Source organism: Bos javanicus, chromosome 17, assembly GCF_032452875.1.
Source record: "Bos javanicus breed banteng chromosome 17, ARS-OSU_banteng_1.0, whole genome shotgun sequence".
NCBI classification, from domain to species: Eukaryota; Metazoa; Chordata; class Mammalia; order Artiodactyla; family Bovidae; genus Bos; species Bos javanicus.
In genome coordinates, this window is record NC_083884.1 from 14435002 (window position 1) to 14456391 (window position 21390).

Below are 21390 nucleotides of genomic sequence, written 5' to 3' on the forward strand. Positions count from 1 at the left end.
AGCCTTGACGTATTACTTTTCCTATTTGGAACCAGTCTGTTGTTCCATTTCCAGTTCCAACTGTGGCTTCCTGACCTGCATATAGGTTTCTCAAAAGGCAGGTCAGGTGGTCTGGTATTCCCATCTATTTTAGAATTTTCCACAGTTTATTGTGATCCACACAGTCAAAGGCTTTGGCATAGTCAATAAAGCAGAAATAGATGTTTTTCTGGAACTCTCTTGCTTTTTCCATGATCCAGCGGATGTTGGCAATTTGATCTCTGGTTCCTCTGCCTTTTCTAAAACCAGCTTGAACATCAGGAAGTTCACGGTTCATGTATTGCTAAAGCCTGGCTTGGAGAATTTTGAGCATTACTTTACTAGCTACCTGGTGTATTTTTCCAATAAATACATTCTCCAAAATAGCATTTATTTACTCAGATAAACAAATGAATATGTAAATATTGCTAGTATATTCCTTACTAGAAGAAGATTCAGAAAAAACACAATGAAAAGCTACATTTTTAATTTTCTTATCTTTTCATCTCATTGAACCCTTTAACTTTCAAGTAATGAGAAATAGCAGGTACACCAGCAAAAGCTCCAAGTTGGAAGCCAGAATATCTAAATTTCTGTCCTAGTTCTGCTACTGATTAGCTGAGAGGGAAAATCATTTAATCTCTCCATGTTAGTTACCTCTTTTTCAAAATTATAAGGTTAAACAAGTTAATTTCTAAAGTTTATTTTTTAATTATTGGGTTAAACAAGTTAATCTCTGAGATTTTTTTCCAGCTTTAATATTCTTTGATTTTATTTTCTTAGTCCTATGGCACTGGAATCTTCCCAGTTACCAGATAAAGACAGTCATAGATAGAAGTACTTTAGGAAAAAAGAAATGAAGCTGTCTATAAAACTCTGGGAAACAGAGTCTGTTTTTTCTCTTTGGTATAAAATTATTTTTACTGATTGGTTTCAAGATTATTCAGGAGATGAAACCCATGGGATTGTCTATTCTCAAGAACATAAAGTACTAAATCTCGTTTGAATCTATGGAGCAAAAATGCTAAAGGAAAGAAAGAGTATTTAAAATAAGATAAATATGATTTATAATCTCTCGCCACTGTGAAACCTATAGAGTTCTTGTTTCCATAAATTTTGTTTAGAGAATATTTTCCCATTAAGGATTGTATACATATACGCATGAGTGTGAATATATATATATATAGGTTACACATGTGCAGAAACTGAACCCATACCAGTGTGTGTTTGTGAAAAGGAGAGAAAGCATGACATGCACACATTATAGGCAATAAAGTTGAATAGAATACCCTTTATTCTTTGGAGATATGAGGCCCCACTAACTACTGAATCAAGAGAGAATTATGTTCAGTAATAGGTTTCACTCTACTCAGAAATATAAAGCTCTATTTTTAGTTTTTTAAGGAACCTCTATAACATTCTTCATGAGGGCTTCACAGGTGGCTGAGTGGTAAGGAATCCGTCTGCCAATGAAGGGGATGCTGGGGATGCAGGTTCACTCCCTTGGGTCACAATGATCCCTTGGTGTAGGAAATGACAACCCATTGCAGTATTCTTGCCTGAAAAATCCCATGGACAGAGGAACCTGGTGGGCTACAGTCCATGAAGTCATAAAGATTCACACAACAGTCATAAAGAGCACAACAGCATACCATTCTCCATAGAAACTGTAAGAATTTACATTCCCACCAACAGAGCAGGACGGTCCTTTATTCTCCACACCCTTTCGAGCATTTATTGTTTGTAGATTTTTTGGTGATGGCCATCCTGACTGCTGTGAGGTGATACCTCATTGCTGTTTTGATGTGCATTTCTGTAATAATTAGTGATGTTGAACATCTTTTCGTGTGCTTTTTTGGCCATCCATAGGTCTTCTTTCGGAGAAGGCAATGGCACCCCATTCCAGTACTCTTGTCTGGAAAATCCCATGGATGGAGGAAGCTGGTAGGCTGTAGTCCATGAGGTCGCTGAAAGTTGGACACGACTGAGCGACTTCACTTTCACTTTTCACTTTCATGCATTGGAGAAGGAAATGTCAACCCACTCCAGTATTCTTGCCTGGAGAATCCCAGGGATGAGGGAGCCTGGTGGGCTGCCATCTATGGGGTCGCACAGAGTCGGACACGACTGAAGCAACTTAGCAGCAGCAGCAGGTCTTCTTTGGAGAAAAAGCTGTTTAGATCTTTTTTGATTGGATTGCTTGATTTTTTGATAATGAGTGGCATAGTTTAGTTCAGTTCAGTCACTCAGTCATGTCCGACTCTTTGCGACCCCATGAACTGCAGCACGCCAGGCCTCCCTGTCCATCACCAACTCCCAGAGTTCACTCAAACTCACATCCATCAAGTCAGTGATGCCATCCAGCCATCTCATCCTCTGTCGTCCCTTTCTCCTCCTGCCCCCAATCCCTCCCAGCATCAGGGTCATTTCCAATGAGTCAACTCTTCGCATGAGATGGCCAAAGTACTGGAGTTTCAGCTTTAGCATCATTCCTTCCAAAGAACACCTAGGACTGATCTCCTTTAGGATGGACTGGTTGGATCTCCTTGCAGTCCAAGGGACTCTCAAGAGTCTTCTCCAACACCACAGTTCAGAAGCATCAATTCTTCGGTGCTCAGCTTTCTTCACAGTCCAACTCTCACATCCATACATGACTACTGGAAAAAATAGCCTTGACTAGACAGACCTTTGTTGACAAAGTAATGTCTCTGCTTTTGAATATGCTATCTAGGTTGGTCATAACTTTCCTTCCAAGGAGTGGAAAAGAAATGCAAAAAAGCAAAATGGCTGTCTGGGGAGGCCTTACAAATAGCTGTGAATAGAAGAGAAGTGAAAAGCAAAGGAGAAAAGGAAAGATATAAGCATCCGAATGCAGAGTTCCAAAGAATAGCAAGAAGAGATAATGTATAGATGTATAGAACAGTCTTATGGACTCTGTGGGAGAGGGAGAGGGTGGGAAGATTTGGGAGAATGGCATTGAAACATGTGTAATATCATGTATGAAACGAGATGCCAGTCCAGGTTCAATGCACAATACTGGATGCTTGGGGCTAGTGCACTGGGACGACCCAGAGGGATGGTATGGGGAGGGAGGACGGAGGAGGGTTCAGGTTGGGGAACACATGTATACCTGTGGCGGATTCATTTTGATATTTGGCAAAACTAATACAATTATGTAAAGTTTAAAAATAAAATAAAATTAAAAAAAATAAAAGGAAAAAAAAAGATTATAGAAAAAAAAAAAGGAATAGGTAATGTATCTATGGATGGTGACTTCCTTAGTAGACAGTAAAGCATTTAGCCAGAATCCCTGCACTCTGGAGAAAGAAATCAGGTAGCACAAGCCTTTAAAAAAAAAAAAAAAGAAAGCCTTCCTCAGTGATCAGTGCAAAGAAATAGAGGAAAACAACAGAATGGGAAAGACTAGAGATCTCTTCAAGAAAATCAGAGATACCAAGGGAATATTTCATGGAAAGATGGGCTCAATAAAGGACAGAAATGGTATGGACCTAACAGAAGCAGAAGATATTAAGAAGAGGTGGCAAGAATACACAGAAGAACTGTACAAAAAAGACCATCACGACCAAGATAATCACGATGGTGTGATCACTCACCTAGAGCCAGAGATCCTGGAGTGTGAACTCAAGTGGGCCTTAGGAAGCATCACTATGAACAAAGCTAGTGGAGGTGATGGAATTCCAGTTGAACTATTTCAAATCCTAAAAGATGATGCTGTGAAGGTGCTGCACTCAATATGCCAGCAAATTTGGAAAACTCAGCAGTGGCCACAGGACTGGAAAAGGTCAGTTTTCATTCCAGTCCCAAAGAAAGGCAATGCCAAAGAATGGTCAAACTACTGCCCAATTTGCACTCATCTCACACGCTAGTAAAGTAATGCTCAAATGAGTGGCATAAGCTGTTTATAAATTTTGGATGGGTTGTGCAATTTAGATTAGCGCAGGTGATTTATTTGGATTCAGAGGAAATAGCTGCAGGCATCTGTGGAGAAGATGGGAAAACAGATTGGGAGCCAGAACTTTCCATTATTCAGCCACAGCACACTCAGATGTCACAGTTCATGGGCTCTCTGGGATATTGATCACCTCAATCTCCTGGAGGTGGTTGTGCCTGGAGTCTTCAAAAGGTCAGTAGGTCACCTCAGCCTCAAACAGCTTCATCTACCTGCCCAGATGTGCTGTACAGATATGATTGTTTTCTATGTCTTCCATCTGCAGGGCATTGGGAAGTACCAGTTTAGTTTATCCTTGAGAAATATAAAGGGCTATCTAGAAGCCCACATTCAGAAGAGAAGCAAAAAATACCATTAAAATCAACATCTTGTTATACCTCCTTCTTAACACCTGAACATTCTGAACATCATTGACATCAAGTAAGTGTGCATTTGGATTAGCTCCCAGGTACCCAGTCACCAAATATTATGGAGTAAATAGTGGGACCAGTGGCTTTCATCACTCCATTGTACAGAAGCAGTAGACTCATCTCCCCAGTGTTTTTTGCAAACCCACACAAAGACATCAAATAAAGCACAGTCTTAGATTCTATCCTATGAGAAAATTTTCTTAAGAGATTTGCACTGAAATCTTGCCTTCTTGTACTTCAAGAAAGCTGTGATCCAGAATCCACCCTCGCTGGTTCTTTGGGAGGGCTGCACGACTCAGCAACTAATAATTGGAACTCTGATAGGGAGGTGTTGGAGTAGTAGTTAGAAGGGTGAAGCTTCAAGTTGTTTTCTAGTTACAAACTACTATCCTGAGAATGTAGGACACTTGTTAATAGTGATTACATTACAAGAGCGCATTTTTCCATTTCTAAATCATAAAGATTTATGAAGCTGTGTAGTCATGCCTTGTAGCTGATGTTTCTAATGAAAAATAATGTAATTTCCCAGTGCAAATCACACTGATGTGACCTAGAGACATTTCTGTTTTGTCACAACACCATTTAATTGGAACTGAAATTAGCCAGAATTACACCATGTTCCTGGCGAACAGTATGATCCAAAAATATCACCATAGTAACATGTGTATTCTATCAACAAGTCCTCTTTCATATTTTTTAAGGTCTCATTCTATCAATAATTCCGAAACACATTAAAAAATTGTTTTGGAACCCTCAGCTGTTTCTGTAAGGTATTTGTAACTCAATTTAAATGGCATATTGAATTTAAAAAATATATATTTCCCTTTATTTAAGGAAACGTTTGCTTGCTCATTAGGCCAGATCAACTTTGCAGATGTAGTGAGAGCTTCCAGAGATGTTTTATATGACCAAGTGCTGAAATTCATTTTCTTTTTACTGTTTCTTTCATCACCTTCTAAGAAATTATATGTTCATTCCAAGGAGTTAGGTCTCAACTGACCGTGGAAGGGTAACTTTTTTAAAGTTTGCTTCTTTAAGCTATGAGAAATCATAGAGGAAACGGAAAGTTCATATTCTCAAAGAAGTTTTAGTTCTCACTTCAGCAATTGCAAGAGAAATCTATTTTGGTTATATATAGATGAAATGGTTATAATTGGTCCTTCCTAGGTTTAAAGCAGGTCATTTCCTCCCTTCATCAGCTAGGTTCGTTAAGTGTTTATAGAAGTAACAATTTGTACAGGGATGAATTTGAAAAATGATCATTAAATGCGTTAGGATGCCCCAGGTTGATGTGTGGGTGGTTAAAAGGGATGAAGGGAGGTGAATGGGAAGATGGAGGAAAGAAGGAGAGAAGAGATAATATTTTAAGGCATTTTACCGTCACACAAATGACATTGTGTAAATAGTAAATGAATTTTAAAGAAAAAAAAAAAACCAGATCCTCCTAAAAAAAAGGGTAAGAGCTCTATAATGCTGAAAAGCAATGTTTGTGGGTGAAAAACACGAGTGATGACAGAGGATGGGAAATTCTTCCAGCAAGCTATAGCTTGTGAAAGTTTGAAATGCTCTCATCTGAATGGCCGATTTTTTTTTTTTTTTAATCTTTCTGAACTGCACTTAGCACCAGCGGGATCTTAGTTCCCTGACCAGGGATTGAACCTGCATCCCCTGCAGTGGAAGTGCAGAGTCTTAACCACTGGACCACTAGGGAGGTCCCTGAGTGGTCTACTGTGTGAAGATCATGTGTGAACATTTCAGCTTTTCTGTGTATGAGAACCTTCAGCTTGATGCGTGTGCTCATTTGCTCAGGTGTGTACAACTCTTTGCGATCCCATGGACTGTAGCCTGCTAGGCTCCACTGTCCATGGAATTTTCCAGGCAAGAATACTAGTGTGGGTTACTATGCCCTCCCCTAGGGGATCTTCCCAACCCAGGGACCGAATCTGCCTCTCCTGAATCTCCTGCATTGGCAGGCTGATTCTTTGCCTCTTTGCCACCTGGGAAGCGCAGATTGATACCATTAAGAATGAAAAAAAGGATTGTTTTGTCGAAAGATTGTCTTTGATTCATCATGCTCAGAATATTCCAGTGTTCTTGCCTGGAGAATCCCAGGGACGGCAGAGCCTGGTGGGCTGCCATCTATGGGGTCGCACAGAGTCGGACACGACTGAAGTGACTTAGCAGCAGCAGCAGCAGCAGCTCAGAATATGGTAGATGAAGCAATGAACTTTTCGAAGATGTTGGCTTTATCTTTGTTTTGTCACTGTGGATAGATAAATGATCCATAAAGCAAAACATTCCACATAAAGTCATTTGTTTTTCACTTTGACTTGAACTCCTTAACTGTATCACAGCTCTACGTGGACATTTTCATCTAGAACAACATGCTTCGTGAGCTCAGTGGCCTCATTTGAAATATCTTCTTGTTTGTTTCTATTTGTGTTTGTTATCTTTCTGGTTGCTTGTATCTTGTTCAATTCAGTTTATAGCAATGAGGACAGTGACCCAGATTTTATTTCCTTTAGCAGAATTCTTCTTTATTCTTTGATAAACAGTCATTCATATCTCATGGGAAATTTTGACATAGAGAGACAGGACCACTTTTTGTTTAAACTATGAAAGAAGGAAGACTTTCTTTGGTAAAGCATTCATTTACTCAACTGTTTAGCTAATAACTATGCTATGCTAAGTATTGTGCGTGTCAGTGGATAGACACGTGTGAGCAAAATTGGCAACATTCTGCCCACTGAGATGGATGTCAAACAGACACAGAACATTTATAATGATAAATGCTAATAATGGTCGCAAACTTGGGAAAGATCTAGAAATTAAGAGAATGGGACCAAATTGGGGAGTTAGGCAAGGTCATCCTAAAATTTAATCTGATAACTGATGATTAGGCAAAGTTGGAGCTACCCCACGCCCGAGGTCAGGGGCGGCAGCCGAGAGGAGCAACCCCAGGTCCAAGGTCAGGAGGGGTGGCTGTGAGGAGATACCCCTTGTCCAAGGTAAGGAACAGCAGCTGTGCTTTGCTGAAGCAGCCATGAAGAGATACCCAACGTCCAAGGTAAGAGAAACCCAAGACGGTAAGTGTTGCAAGAGGGCATCAGAGAGCAGACACACTGAAACCATAATCACAGAAAACTAGTCAGTCTAACTACATGGACCACAGTCTTGTCAAACTCAATGAAACTAAGCCATGCCATGTAGGGCCACCCAAGATGGGCAGGTCATGGTGGAGAGGTCTGACAGAATGTGGTCCACTGGAGAAGGGAATGGCAAACCACTTCAGTATTCTTGCCTTGAAAGCCCTATGAACAGTATGAAAAGACAAAATGATAGGATACTGAAAGAAGAACTCCTCAGGTCCGTAGGTGCCCAATATGTTGCTGGAAATCAGTGGAGAAATAACTCCAGAAAGAATGAAGGGATGGAGCCAAAGCAAAAACAATACCCAGTTGTGGATGTGACTGGTGATAGAAGCAATGTCCAATGCTGTAAAGAGCAATATTGCATAGGAACCTGGAATGTCAGGTCCATGAATCAAGGCAAATTGGAAGTGGTCAAACAAGAGATGGCAAGAGTGAATGTAGACATTCTAGGAATCAGCGAACTAAAATGGACTGCAATGGGTGAATTTAACTCAGATGACCATTATATCTACTACTGTGGGCAGGAATCCCTCAGAAGAAATGGAGTAGCCATCATGGTCAACAGAAGAGTCCGAAATGCAGTACTTGGATGCAATCTCAAAAATGACAGAATGATCTCTGTTCATCTCCAAGGCAAACCATTCAATATCACAGTAATCCAAGTCTATGCCCCCAACCAGTAATGCTGAAGAGGCTGAAGTTGAACGGTTCTATGAAGACCTACAAGACCTTTTAGAACTAACACCCAAAAAAGATGTCCTTTTCATTATAGGGGACCAGAATGCAAAAGTAGGAAGTCAAGAAACACTTGGGGTAACAGGCAAATTTGGCCTTGGAATACAGAATTAAACAGGGCAAAGACTAAAAGAGTTTTGCCAAGAGAACGCATTGGTCATAGCAAATACCCTATTCCAACAACACAAGAGAAGACTCTACACATGGACATCACCAGATGGTCAACACTGAAATCAGATTGATTATATTCTTTGCAGCCAAAGATGGAGAAGCTCTATACAGTCAGCAAAAACAAGACCAGGAGCTGACTGTGGCTCAGATCATGAACTCCTTATTGCCAAATTCAGGCTTAAATTGAAGAAAGTAGGGAAAACCACTAGACCACTCAGGTATGACCTAAATCAAATCCCTTATGAAGTGAGAAATAAATTTAAGGGCCTAGATCTGATAGATAGAGTGCCTGATGGACTATGGATAGAGGTTCGTGACATTGTACAGGAGACACAGAGCAAGACCACCCTCAAGAAAAAGACATGCAAAAAAGCAAAGTGGCTGTCTGGGGAGGCCTTACAAATAGCTGTGAGCCACTATGGAGAACAGTGTGGAGATTCCTTAAAAAACTGGAAATGGAACTGCCTTATGATCCAGCAATCCCACTGCTGGGCATACACACTGAGGAAACCAGAAGGGAAAGAGACACGTGTACCCCAATGTTCATCGCAGCACTGTTTATAATAGCCAGGACATGGAAGCAACCTAGATGTCCATCAGCAGACGAATGGATAAGAAAGCAGTGGTACATATACACAATGGAGTATTACTCAACCATTAAAAAGAAAACATTTGAATCAGTCCTAATGAGGTGGATGAAACTGGAGCCTATTATACAGAGTGAAGTAAGCCAGAAGGAAAAACACCAGTACAGTATACTAATGCATATATATGGAATTTAGAAAGATGGTAACAATAACCCTGTGTACGAGACAGCATAAGAGACACTGATGTATAGAACAGTCTTATGGACTCTGTGGGAGTGGGAGAGGGTGGGAAGATTTGGGAGAATGGCATTGAAACATGTAAAATATCATGTATGAAACGAGATGCCAGTCCAGGTTCGATGCACGATACTGGATGCTTGGGGCTAGTGCACTGGGACGACCCAGAGGGATGGTATGGGGAGGGAGGAGGGAGGAGGGTTCAGGATGGGGAACACATGTATACCTGGGGCGGATTCATTTTGATATTTGGCAAAACTAATACAATTATGTAAAGTTTAAAAATAAAATAAAATTAAAAAAAAAAAAGCAAAGGAGAAAAGGAAAGATATAAGCATATGAACGCAGAGTTCCAAAGAATAGCAAGAAGAGATAAGAAAGCCTTCCTCAGTGATCAGTGCAAAGATATAGAGGAAAACAACAGAATGGGAAAGACCAGAGATCTCTTCAAGAAAATCAGAGATACCAAGGGAACATTTCTTGCAAAGATGGGCTCAATAAAGGACAGAAATGGTATGGACCTAACAGAAGCAGAAGATATTAAGAAGAGGTGGCAAGAATACACAGAAGAACTGTACAAAAAAGATCTTCATGACTAAGATAATCATAATAGTGTGATCACTCACCTAGAGCCAGAGATCCTGGAATGTGAAGTCAAGTGGGCCTTAGGAAGCATCACTATGAACAAAGCTAGTGGAGGCGATGGAATTCCAGTTGAGCTATTTCAAATCCTAGAAGATGATGCTGTGAAAGTGCTGCACTCAATATGCCAGCAAATTTGGAAAACTCAGCAGTGGCAACAGGACTGGAAAAGATCAGTTTTCATTCCAATCCCAAAGAAAGGCAATGCCAAAGAATGGTCAAACTACTGCACAATTTGCACTGATCTCACATGCTAGTAAAGTAATGCTCAAAATTCTCCAAGCCAGGCTTCAGCAATACATGAACCATGAAGTTCCAGATGTTCAAGCTGGTTTTAGAAAAGGCAGAGGAACCAGAGATCAAATTGCCAACATCCGCTGTGAGAAATATCAATAACCTCAGATATGCAGATAACACCACCCTTATGGCAGAAAGTGAAAAGGAACTAAAAAGCCTCTTGATGAAAGTGAAAGAGGAGAGTGAAAAAGTTGACTTAAAGCTCAACATTGAGAAAATGAAGATCATGGCATCTGGTCCTCTCACTTCATGGGAAATAGATGGGGAAACAGTGGAAACAGTGTCAGACTTTATTTTTGGGGGCTCCAAAATCACTACAGATGGTGACTGCAGCAATGAAATTAAAAGATGCTTATTCCTTGGAAGGAAAGTTATGACCAACCTAGATAGTATATTCAAAAGCAGAGACATTACTTTGCTAACAAAGGTCTGTCTAGTCAAGGCTATGGTTTTTCCAGTAGTCATGTATGGATGTGAGTTGGACGGTGAAGAAAGCTGAGCACTGAAGAATTATGCTTTTGAAGTGAGGTGTTGGAGAAGACTCTTGAGAGTCCCTTGGACTGCGAGGAGATCCAACCAGTGCATTCTAAAGGAGATCAGTCCTCGGTGTTCTTTGGAAGGAATGATGCTAAAGCTGAAACCCCAGTATTCTGGCCACCTCATGCAAAGAGTTGACTCACTGGAAAAGACTCTGATGTTGGGAGGGATTGGGGCAGGAGGAAAAGGGGACCACAGAGGATGAGATGGCTGGATGGCATCACCGACTCGATGGACATGAGTCTAAGTGAACTCCAGGAGTTGGTGAATGACAGGGAGGCCTGGCATGCTGTGATTCATGGGGTGGCAAAGAGTCGGACATGACTGAGCAAGTGAACTAACTGACTGACTGGTCAAAAAGAATAGGTGTGATGGTGGCTGGTGGAGAGGGTATGTAAGGAGGGAGAGATAGAAACTATACCATAAGAAATTAACAGCTGCATATTATTAAGTAAAAAATAGATAACCAACACAGAGAAGTCGATGGCAACCCACTCCAGTACTCTTCTTGCCTGGGGAATCCCATGGACAGAGGAGCCTGGTGGGCTGCAGTCCATGGGGTTACTAAGAGTCGAACACAACTGAACAACTTTACTTTCACTTTTCACTTTCATGCATTGGAGAAGGAAATGGCAACCCACTCCAGTGTTCCTGCCTGGAGAATCCCAGGGACGGGGGAGCCTGGTGGGCTGCCATCTATGGGGTTGCACAGAGTCGAACATGACTGAAGCGACTTAGCAGCAGCAGCAGCAGCAGATAACGAACAAGGACCTAGTATAATAGCACAGGGAATTGTACTCAATATTTTATAATAACATACAGGGAAAGAATATGTAAAAGAATGGATAGATGTACAACTGAATCACTTTGCTGTACACCTGACACTATCACAACACTGTACATTAACTATACACCAATATAAAATAAAATAAAAGTGTTAAATTACTATATAAAACAGATCAGCACCAGGGTCTTGTATAGCACTTGGAACTATATTCAACCTATATTCAGTATCTTATAATGAACTATAATGGGAAAAAAATCTATAAAAGAATGTATATATGGCTTCCCAGGTGTCTCAAGTGATAAAGAACTCACCTGCCATTGAAGGAGACACAAGAGATGCAGGTTTCATCCCCGGGTTGAGAAGATCCCCTGAAGAAGGAAATGGCAATACTCCAGTATTCTTGCCTGGAAAAGTCTATGGACCGAAGAGCCTGGTGGGCTACAGTCCATGGGGTGGCAACGAATCTGACATGACTGAGTACAGCACGCATGCACACACACACATGTGTCTGTGTATGCATGCACCTCAAAAAAAATTACTCTGGCTACTCTAAGGAAAAAATTCGAAGGAAGCATGAGTAAAGACAAAAAATCCAGGTAGAAGGCTATAGTCCAAGCAAGATATTATACCGGACTTGCTTGGAGACACAGCAGTGAAGAGAGAGAGGAAATCAACAGGTTTGAGAGATGTTTTGAAGATAAATCAACAAGTCTTGAGACAATAAAGCTAGGAAGAAGAAAGATCAAAGATCACACTCAGGTTTCGTGCAGTAGGCGGCAGCTTCCCTCGTGGGCCTCAATTTTCCCTACCTCCTGGTAATCACACCCCGTGTTACTGGCTTCCACACTTGATAGGGTTGGTCTGTGTGACCAGAGGAATATGGAAAACATGATGGCCTGTGACTGCCCAGGTAGCGTCAAAAACAACATTGTAGCTTCTACCTTGTTCCTGCCCCCATGGGTCAGTTACTCTGGGCAAAGCAGCCCCATGAAGGGACCCAGGTGACAGGAAATGGAGGCTTCCTGCCAACAGCTATCGAGGAACTAAGGCTTCTTGCTAAGATCCACACGAGAGGTACAGCTTGGAAGAGAGTCTCCCAGACCTTAGTCAAGCCTTGGAATAGCTGCAGACCACCAACACCTTGCCTGCAATGTGATGACCCCAAGCCAAAATCACCAGGCTAAGCTGCTTCCAAATCCCTTACACATAGAAACTGAGAGCTGAATCATTCTTTTAAGCCTCTAAATTTGGTGGTAATGTGTTACACAGCAAAAGAGAAGTAAAGCATTTGCTTAAGCAGTTGGAAATACTATTTGCTAAGCCGCTGAGAATGAGGAAGGGAAGAGATTGGTAGGGAAAGATCAAGAGTTACTTCTATACGTACCTGTATTCCTTGAAATATTCTAGAGTTGATGCCTTGCCATAAAATCAAATAAATGAATATGAAATTCAGAAATGTAATCTGAGCTAATGATACATATTTGGGAATAACATATTTATATATGATCATTTCAGCTATAAGAATTGATGCGATCACTTTGGAAAGAGTATAATATATTGAGAAGAGGATCTAGGAATCTCAATATCTGCTGCTGCTGCTAAGTCACTTCAGTCGTGTCCCACTCTGTGCGACCCCATAGACGGAAGCCCACCAGGCTCCCCCGTCCCTGGGATTCTCCAGGCAAGAACACTGGAGTGGGTTGCCATTTCCTTCTCCAATGCATGAAAGTGAAAATTGAAAGTGAAGTCGCTCAGTCGAGTCCGACTCTCAGCGACCCCATGGACTGCAGCCTACCAGGCTCCTCCATCCATGGGATTTTCCAGGCAAAAGTACTGGAGTGGGGTGCCATTGCCTTCTCCTCTCAATACCTAGATATGTATATATTTACACTTGTTTTGCACCACTTTAGTTCACTTCACCTCTTGCTTATTCCAGCCACTGTCATGGTGACTGGTTCCTTGCTCCCTACTACAGGATTTGCACATGTGCAAGCTGACACAGTCTCTTAGCAGCCCACACTGGATCTTCCCTGTTGTGCTGCCTGGAACACTCTCAGGAACCACGCAGAACACATGTAAGTGTAACCTAAAAGTCAAGAGCACCTCCTGCCCATAGGATCACCGACGGAAGATCAGGAGGTGATGGATAAAAGCTTCCCCATTGCATCCCTGGGTAGTTCCGAGGTGCCTTTTATAAAGTTCCTCAAAAGCTTCTGCAAGATCTAGGATTAATTTCCCAAGTGGTGCCCAACTCATTCTGGCACCAGCTTTCCTTATTTTCCTTCTGCACTCAACCTGTTTCTCAAACTTGCTCCCTAAGATTGCTGCCCAGATAAACTATCTGCCTGCAAGCTCTTAGCTCTTTTCGGGGAAACTCTGGCTAGAATGGTTTGGTAGGAAAGGATCCACTAAACCAGCTCAGTAGATGTTAAAGGAGAAGCCAAAGTAGTAGAAGAAAACCTGAAAATGAGCATTATGGTATCTCAGAGAAAATAAGAGGTCAATGGTGTGAAATGGTACTTGGAGAGCTAGTCACGAGACTTCACAGGACTAGTGAAGAAATTTGCACAACACTTTCCTTTTCATCAAATGTTCACATCACCAGACCTTCCAAGCAGTGTTATGAGGCAGGCAAATTGACGTTATTTTTCTCAAGGTCCAGGTAGGATGAGCACATCCAGAAAAGTGAAGGGATGGCTCCAAGCCCATTCAGTAAGGGTCCACATGTTTTAACTCCAGTTCATTTACTTCACAAAACATTGCTTATCCCATGGTTATTGGAAATCAGCTTCACTGAGTATGAGCAAATCCGATCATTTCTTTATACTCAGTGGGGCTGATTTCCAATAACCATGGGATAAGCAATTGTTTGTGAAGTAAATGAACTGGAGTTAAAACATGTGGACCCAATCATTGATAGGGGCTTTTCTGGTTGCTCAGATGGTAAAGATCTCCAGGGTCAGAAAGATCCCCTGGAGAAGGGATAGGCTCCCCACTCCAGTATTCTTGGGCTTCCCTGGTGGCTCAGATGGTAAAGAATCTGCCTGCAATGCAGGAGACCTGGGTTCAGTCCCTGAGTTGGGAAGATGCCCTCAAGGAAGACATGGTAATCCATTCCAGTATTCTTGCCTAGGAAATCCATGGACAGAGTTGGACATAACTGAGCGACTAACACTAATCATTTATAAGAATTTAATTGCAGATAGACACAGTTAATATACAAATAGTCTAATCCTAGAATTTTTCTGAGAAATTTTATGTTGTAGAAAATTGGATATTTTTTTAAAGGGCTTAATTCTGACAAAATAATCATAAAGTTTTACAAACTGCAACTATTTTATAGCCACTAAAACGTCACCTAATAAAAGCGATAAGGAAGCAAAAGGAAACACTTCCAGATTCTTACTAAAGACTCAAGCCCTGTCGACCTGAGAATTACTGTGAAACTCCATTATCTGAGAAAATCTCCAGGCCAAGGAAATTGGTGGGATAACTTGAAAATTTGGATTACAGCTATTCACATAATTGTCAGGATTTGGAGGTGCCCAGTTGAAGATGCCCCCTTTCCTTGTGTGAGTTCTGAACAATTACCTGAATTCTGAAGATTTGAAAGAGGAGTCAGTCAGCTGGAGATGAAGATACCAACTTTAAGTAAGAGCTAGGTTAGAGCATGTGGCTTAGATATGTAACCAATGTTTGGTTTGTTTATTTGATACTTTATTCGTTTCACCATTTATGCCCTGCTACCCTGAATTTCAGCTTTGTGAACATATAGATCCATAGTATCTAGTATTGCTGCACCGGAATGTTTGGACAGGGAAGAAAAGAGAGGAAATACCCAGTACAGCCAACTTTTTAATAGTCTTGCCATTTACTTTTTATTTACTTATTTGGCCATACCATGTGCAGCACGTGAGATCAACACGTGGAATCTTAATTCCCAGACCAGGGACTGAACTTGCATCCCCTGCACTGGAAGCAAGGATCTTCACCATCGGATCACCAGAGAAGTCCCTAGGCTTTTTCATTTAAGGCATGTTGATTGAAAGATGCCGTGTGCCAATCAAAGAGAGGAATGGACTGGGAGGAGGAGCGTGAAAGGGCAGGGGCAAGAAGCCAGGAGTGCTGTTCTATTGAATCCCATTTCTCTCCAGACTATTTCAATGACAGTATAGCCCAGGCGGGTTGCCTGGTGCTCTATTTGGCCCATGAGAGGGTTAGATTAGGAGGAAACATGTGGACACATAAAGATGGCTGGCATGAAGAGTATGAGATGGCCTCTAAAGGAAGCATGCTTTAGATGCTCACGATTGCACATAGGGTGATATGGGAGCCTCCTGGGAACTGCCTGTCTCACCCCCTACCTGGTGGCTAGCCAGCAAGCTGAGTGTCTGGGGCTTTGCTTCCTTTGCATTAAACAACATCACCAGGACATGCTTACATCTAATACTTTAAATATCACAAAACACCTCAGCTTGAAAGAACTATGTTTGTAAAACTCTTCTTTCAGGTAACCAGTTCTGATATTCCAAAACAGACACTGCTAAACCTTTGTTTATTAGACTAAGACCTTTTTTTTTAAACAAAGCTTTTTAGTTTTTCAAAACAAATTGTCTTTTACCTGATTTTATCAACTGCATGATATTCCTTGCAACAAAGGCAATATAACATTACCATAAAAAGAGACCAAGATAGATGAAAATATCTGGGAAATATCAGAATACTTGAAATACAGAAACTCATGTGAAAAAAATCCACTCTTTACCTTTCACAGTAAACAATAAAGCCAATAATAACTGAATATCATTTTATCCAGGCAATGAGACACAATCCAAGCAAAGACTTTCTTCTTCTGGAATTTTCAGTGTTGTCCCTTAAATATCTGGAGCAAAATTTCAGCTCCAAAGAATACATGCTCTTGGTGATCATCTTTGACAAGATATTCAAGTTACCAAATTACTAATAACATTTGGAATATGCTTGATAGTCTTATCTTTTCTTTCCCTGGCTACATTCAAGGCAACCTGTATAGACTGTGCAGATTATTTTATTAATAGTTAAAAGACTAGAATAAAACATACACTTGGATTGTTGTTATTTAGTCGCTAAATTGTGTCCAATTATTTTGCAATTCCGTGGACTAGCTCACTAGGCTCCTCTGTCCATGGGATTTCCCAGGGTAGGAATACCGGAGTGGGTTGCCATTTCCTTCTACAGGGGATTTTCCTAACCTAGGGATTGAATCTGTGTATCCTGTGTTACAGGAAGATTCTTTAGCTCTGAGCCACCAGGGAAGTCTGATGCCTAAATACAATTGAGGAAAAATGTCAAGATAATTCTCCAAACCAGTAAAAATTGTGATTATGGTTAAGAATTAGTCCTGGGATTTTCCCATCCTTTTGAATTTCAACACTCAGAAATAGAATCCATGTATTTCAAATCTGCCATAGTTCGTGGATGAAAGACAGGATTTCATAAATCTGTGTTTATTAACTTCATTGTGTTTAAATGCAAAACTTTCCAGACACATGAACACCCAAAACTTGTTTTTTTGCTGCTGGTGGTTGATGTGTGCTCCTCTTGTTCCTCCTTTTTGTACCCCTGATGACTGTCTCTCAGTGAGTATCTGATAGAGAAAAGCTATATCTGTTGGGGTATTACCCTTGCCAGATAGTCTGATAAATAATTAGGAATCGAAGATGATGAGCAAGAATGTTTTATTTACACCGTTTTGAAGAATACTTTGTTCATCAACTGAGTGATTCTTTCTGAACATTTCTGACAGCTTGCATTTGATTTCAAGGCAGAGTTTTGCATACAGGGTATAGTAGCTGAGGGCCGGCCAAACACCTGGTCCTGTTCTCAGTGGTCAGGGTGCCCTAGGCTAAAGGCATGATGTAGTTAACCGGGCTCTGCGTTGAGTGGGCTTCCAGTCACTGCTTTCTGAAGACTACTTATTCTGCCTTTCTCAGCATGCAGGTGCAAAATTTCCAGCTGAGTTCTAGTCATAAGATATGACTTTATACCTTGCTCTGGTTTCAAACCAATCAAAAAGTCTATTCATTCTCCCCAGATACTCTACATTTGGCTCAGTTGTGAAGGAGATCTGAAAACTCTTTCAAACATAGTTCCTGACTTAAAAAACAATCTACAATCCAATTTTGGGAGAAAAGGCCTTTTTTTCCCCCTCATCTTGCACCATTTTTAATTACATCATAAATGCTTGCTATTTGACCTATTAATTAAGAAAAATCTTAAGCTTTGGAGAAATATATAAATTTCCACCCAAGAAAAAAAGATTCGAATAAAGCACAGAGCAATAGAATTGCTACACTTCTGCGTATTGTATTGATATTAATAGTAATAGCTTAAGCTTACGAAGCAGTTTTTATGGACTCTGTGCTAAGTGCTTTACATACTGTATCTCATTTCATCTTCATATCAACTCTCTGACTCTCTGAGATAAGTTTTATTATTGTCCCCATTGGGTGGGTGAGCAACTCAGACTCCTCCTAGGAACAGTTCTGCCTGAAGTCATTCCATTGATGAACACAGAGCAAAGACCAGAATCTGAGCTTCTCTGACTCTTCGGCCCATACTCTCAGCTACTGGAGGATAGAGAACACCAGGGCAGAGGAAGAAGGTGCTGGGTCCTAGGTAAGCAAAATCAGAAGAGATTTCATGTCCAAGACTCAAAGTCAAAACTCATTGGGATGGGAGAGGCAAGGGCAGGGCCAGGCCCGTGTGAATTGAGGCCCAATTCTGAGTTGCCTGCAATGCAGGAGACCCAGGTTTGATCCCTGGGTCGAGAAGATCCCCTGAAGAAGGAAATGGCAACCCACTCTAGTATTCTTGCCTGGGAAATCCCATAGACAAAGGAGACTAATGGGCTACAGTCCTTGGGGTCACAAAGAGTCGCACACAATTGAGCGTGCACAAGTACATACGTACATCCGAGTTGTTAGGTTAAAAAGACTTAACTCCTGAGGAGCCAATACAGTAAGTCCCCTATATATGAACCAGTTCTCTTCTGAGAGTTCATTCTTAAGTCCAATTTTTTCATAAGTCTAGCAAACTTAGCCTAGGTACCCAACTAACACAATCAACTATATAGTACTGTACTGTAATAATTTTATACTACTTTTCACACAAATAATACATAAAAAACAAACACAAAAGACAAAGAAAACATTTTTTAATCTTGCAGTACAGTAATCTCACAGACACATGAACTAATTTACACAACTGGAAGTGGGAACGCACGTTCACACTTCTGAAAGTTTGCAACTTGAAGGTTGCAGGGGACTTACTGTATTGAGCCTGTCAGAAGAATCAGTTGGCCCTGAATGTGTGGAAAGGAAGGAGAGAGTGTCCAGGAGGAGGCCAGGTCTGACACACGGAGCCATCTTCTCAGGATGCTCAGGCTCTGGAAGCAATAGGCTGGTGCGAGCCTGGTATTAATATTATCACCCCAAGAACCTAATGACTGAATATCCTCCCGATGAAATAGAGAGTTGTTGTAATCCTCCATGGTGACCATCTGAGGTCAGGACTCTACCTCTCTCAGCTGTGAAGCAGGTATAAAATGTATTCCATACAAAAGAAAAAGATGAAGTGGAGGCTTTTCACACGTGATGTGAGCTCCTTTTCATAACTGAAGGTTTCTTAGGACGGGAGATGGGCTTACCTTGTGGCTCAGCTGGTAAAGAATCCGCCTGCAAAGTGGGAGACTTGGCTTTGATCCGTGCAGAAGGGAAAGGCTACTCACTCCTATATTCTGGCCTGGAGAATTCCAGGGACTGTGTAGTCCATGGGGTTGCAAAGAGTCAGACACGACTGAGCACCTTTCACTTTAGGATAGGAGATAGGCGTTTCAAGGCCCAGTGAAAGCGAACCATCTTTGTAAACTGCTCTGGAGGAAATTACACTGGGAATTGTGGATCTTGGACCTATTGCCTCTCTTTATTACCATTGCCCTAAGTACATCAAGAACTTGCCTTGCTGTGTCTTGTATTGCATTAGAGGCTAGCTGAAAGATTAAATTTTCTTTTTACATTGCCATCTCTCTTACTGCTAAACTTTCTTTCTGAAAGCTATAGCTAGCTTTGCAAAGTAATGCTTCCATCATTCTGAGGTTTGCCCTTATTACATAATGCAAAGTCAGTCAGATCATTCAGACTAATGCATTTAAGCCCCTAATCCAAGTGATGCTTCTCTGAGCATGTTCAGGGTTTTAGGAGTTACTGGTTCATTGCAAGGAATTATGTTTTTCTGTCCTGTGCTTGCTTGTAGAATGTACTTCAGAGATGCCGAGACAGGTGGGGTCCACAGGGAAAGCCTTCTTGAATGCTAGAAATACCAGGTGGGAGCTACAGAGTCAGAAGTGCTTATCTGTGGGTGGCACCGACAGTGGACGCCCTTTCATCAGACACAGCCAGGTTTACTGCTACGTTCTGAAAGACACAAGAGAAGAAAGAGAGTCCTAGCCTAGGAGTCAAGGGATATGCAGACCATTCCTAGCCTACTGACTCAGTGTTCGACTGGTGACAAGTGGCTTAGCTGTACTCAGATTCCTCAACTCTAAAAGTCAGATGAAAATAGCCATTAACATATACAGATGGCTAACAAACACATGAAAAGATGCTCAACATCACTCATTATCAGAGAAATGCAAATCAAAACCACTATGAGGTACCATTTCACGCCAGTCAGAATGGCTGTAATCCATAAGTCTACAAGCAATAAATGCTGGAGAGGGTGTGGAGAAAAGGGAACCCTCTTACACTGTTGGTGGGAATGCAAACTAGTACAGCCACTATGGAGAACAGTGTGGAGATTCCTTAAAAAACTGGAAATAGAACTGCCTTATGATCCAGCAATCCCACTGCTGGGCATACACACTGAGGAAACCAGAAGGGAAAGAGACACGTGTACCCCAATGTTCATCGCAGCACTGTTTGTGATAGCCGGGACATGGAGGCAGCCTAGATGCCCATCGGCAGATGAATGGATGGGAAAGCTGTGGTACATATACACAATGGAGTATTACTCAGCCATTGAAAAGAATACATTTGAATCAGTTCTAATGAAATGGATGGGACTGGAGCCTACTGTACAGAGTGAAGTAAGCCAGAAAGAAAGACACCAATGCAGTATACTAACACATGTATATGGAATTTAGAAAGATGGAAACAATAACCCTGTGTACGAGACAGCAAAAGAGACACTGATGTATAGAACAGTCTTATGGACTCTGTGGGAGTGGGAGAGGGTGGGGAGATTTGGGGGGATGGCATTGAAACATGTATAGTATCGTGTATGAGGCAAGTCACCAGTCCAGGTTCGATGCATGGTACTGGATGCTTGGGGCTGGTGCACTGGGACGACCCAGAGGGAGGGGAGGGGAGGGCGGGAGGGTGGAGGGTTCAGGATGGGGAACTCGGGTATACCTGTGGTGGATTCATTTCGGTGTTTGGCAAAACTAATACAATATTCTAAAGTTTAAAAATAAAATAAAATTAAAAACAACAACAACAACATATTTCCGTGCCTTGGGCACGCTGTCCAATAAGTGAGTCTCTGACCTAAAGAAGTGAAGTGACTTGTCCAAGGACAAAAGTTCCTTAACGCCCCAGGGGGAGGGCTTCCAGGGCTCTGTGTACTGGATGGTCACCATAGCACTGCTGCCAGCCCCGCTTGGAAGACAAGTTTTGAAAGCAGTTTAAGTTTGCTTTTGCTGAGTATTCAACTCAGCATTTCACGAAGTTATAGACCAATGTTTCTTTTTAAGGCAAATGTTAAAAATATATAAATAAGCGGCTTGCAAGTAAGCTTTGTAAACTTGAAT

General features: G+C 41.4%; 1 non-coding gene across 1 annotated transcript; it reads right to left on the reverse strand.

The window, feature by feature from the left end:
- Positions 1–6036: 6036 nt before the first annotated feature.
- TRNAG-UCC (transfer RNA glycine (anticodon UCC)) lies at positions 6037–6109 on the reverse strand. The gene has a single exon. It is a non-coding gene; the product is annotated as a tRNA-Gly (tRNA).
- Positions 6110–21390: the final 15281 nt, after the last annotated feature.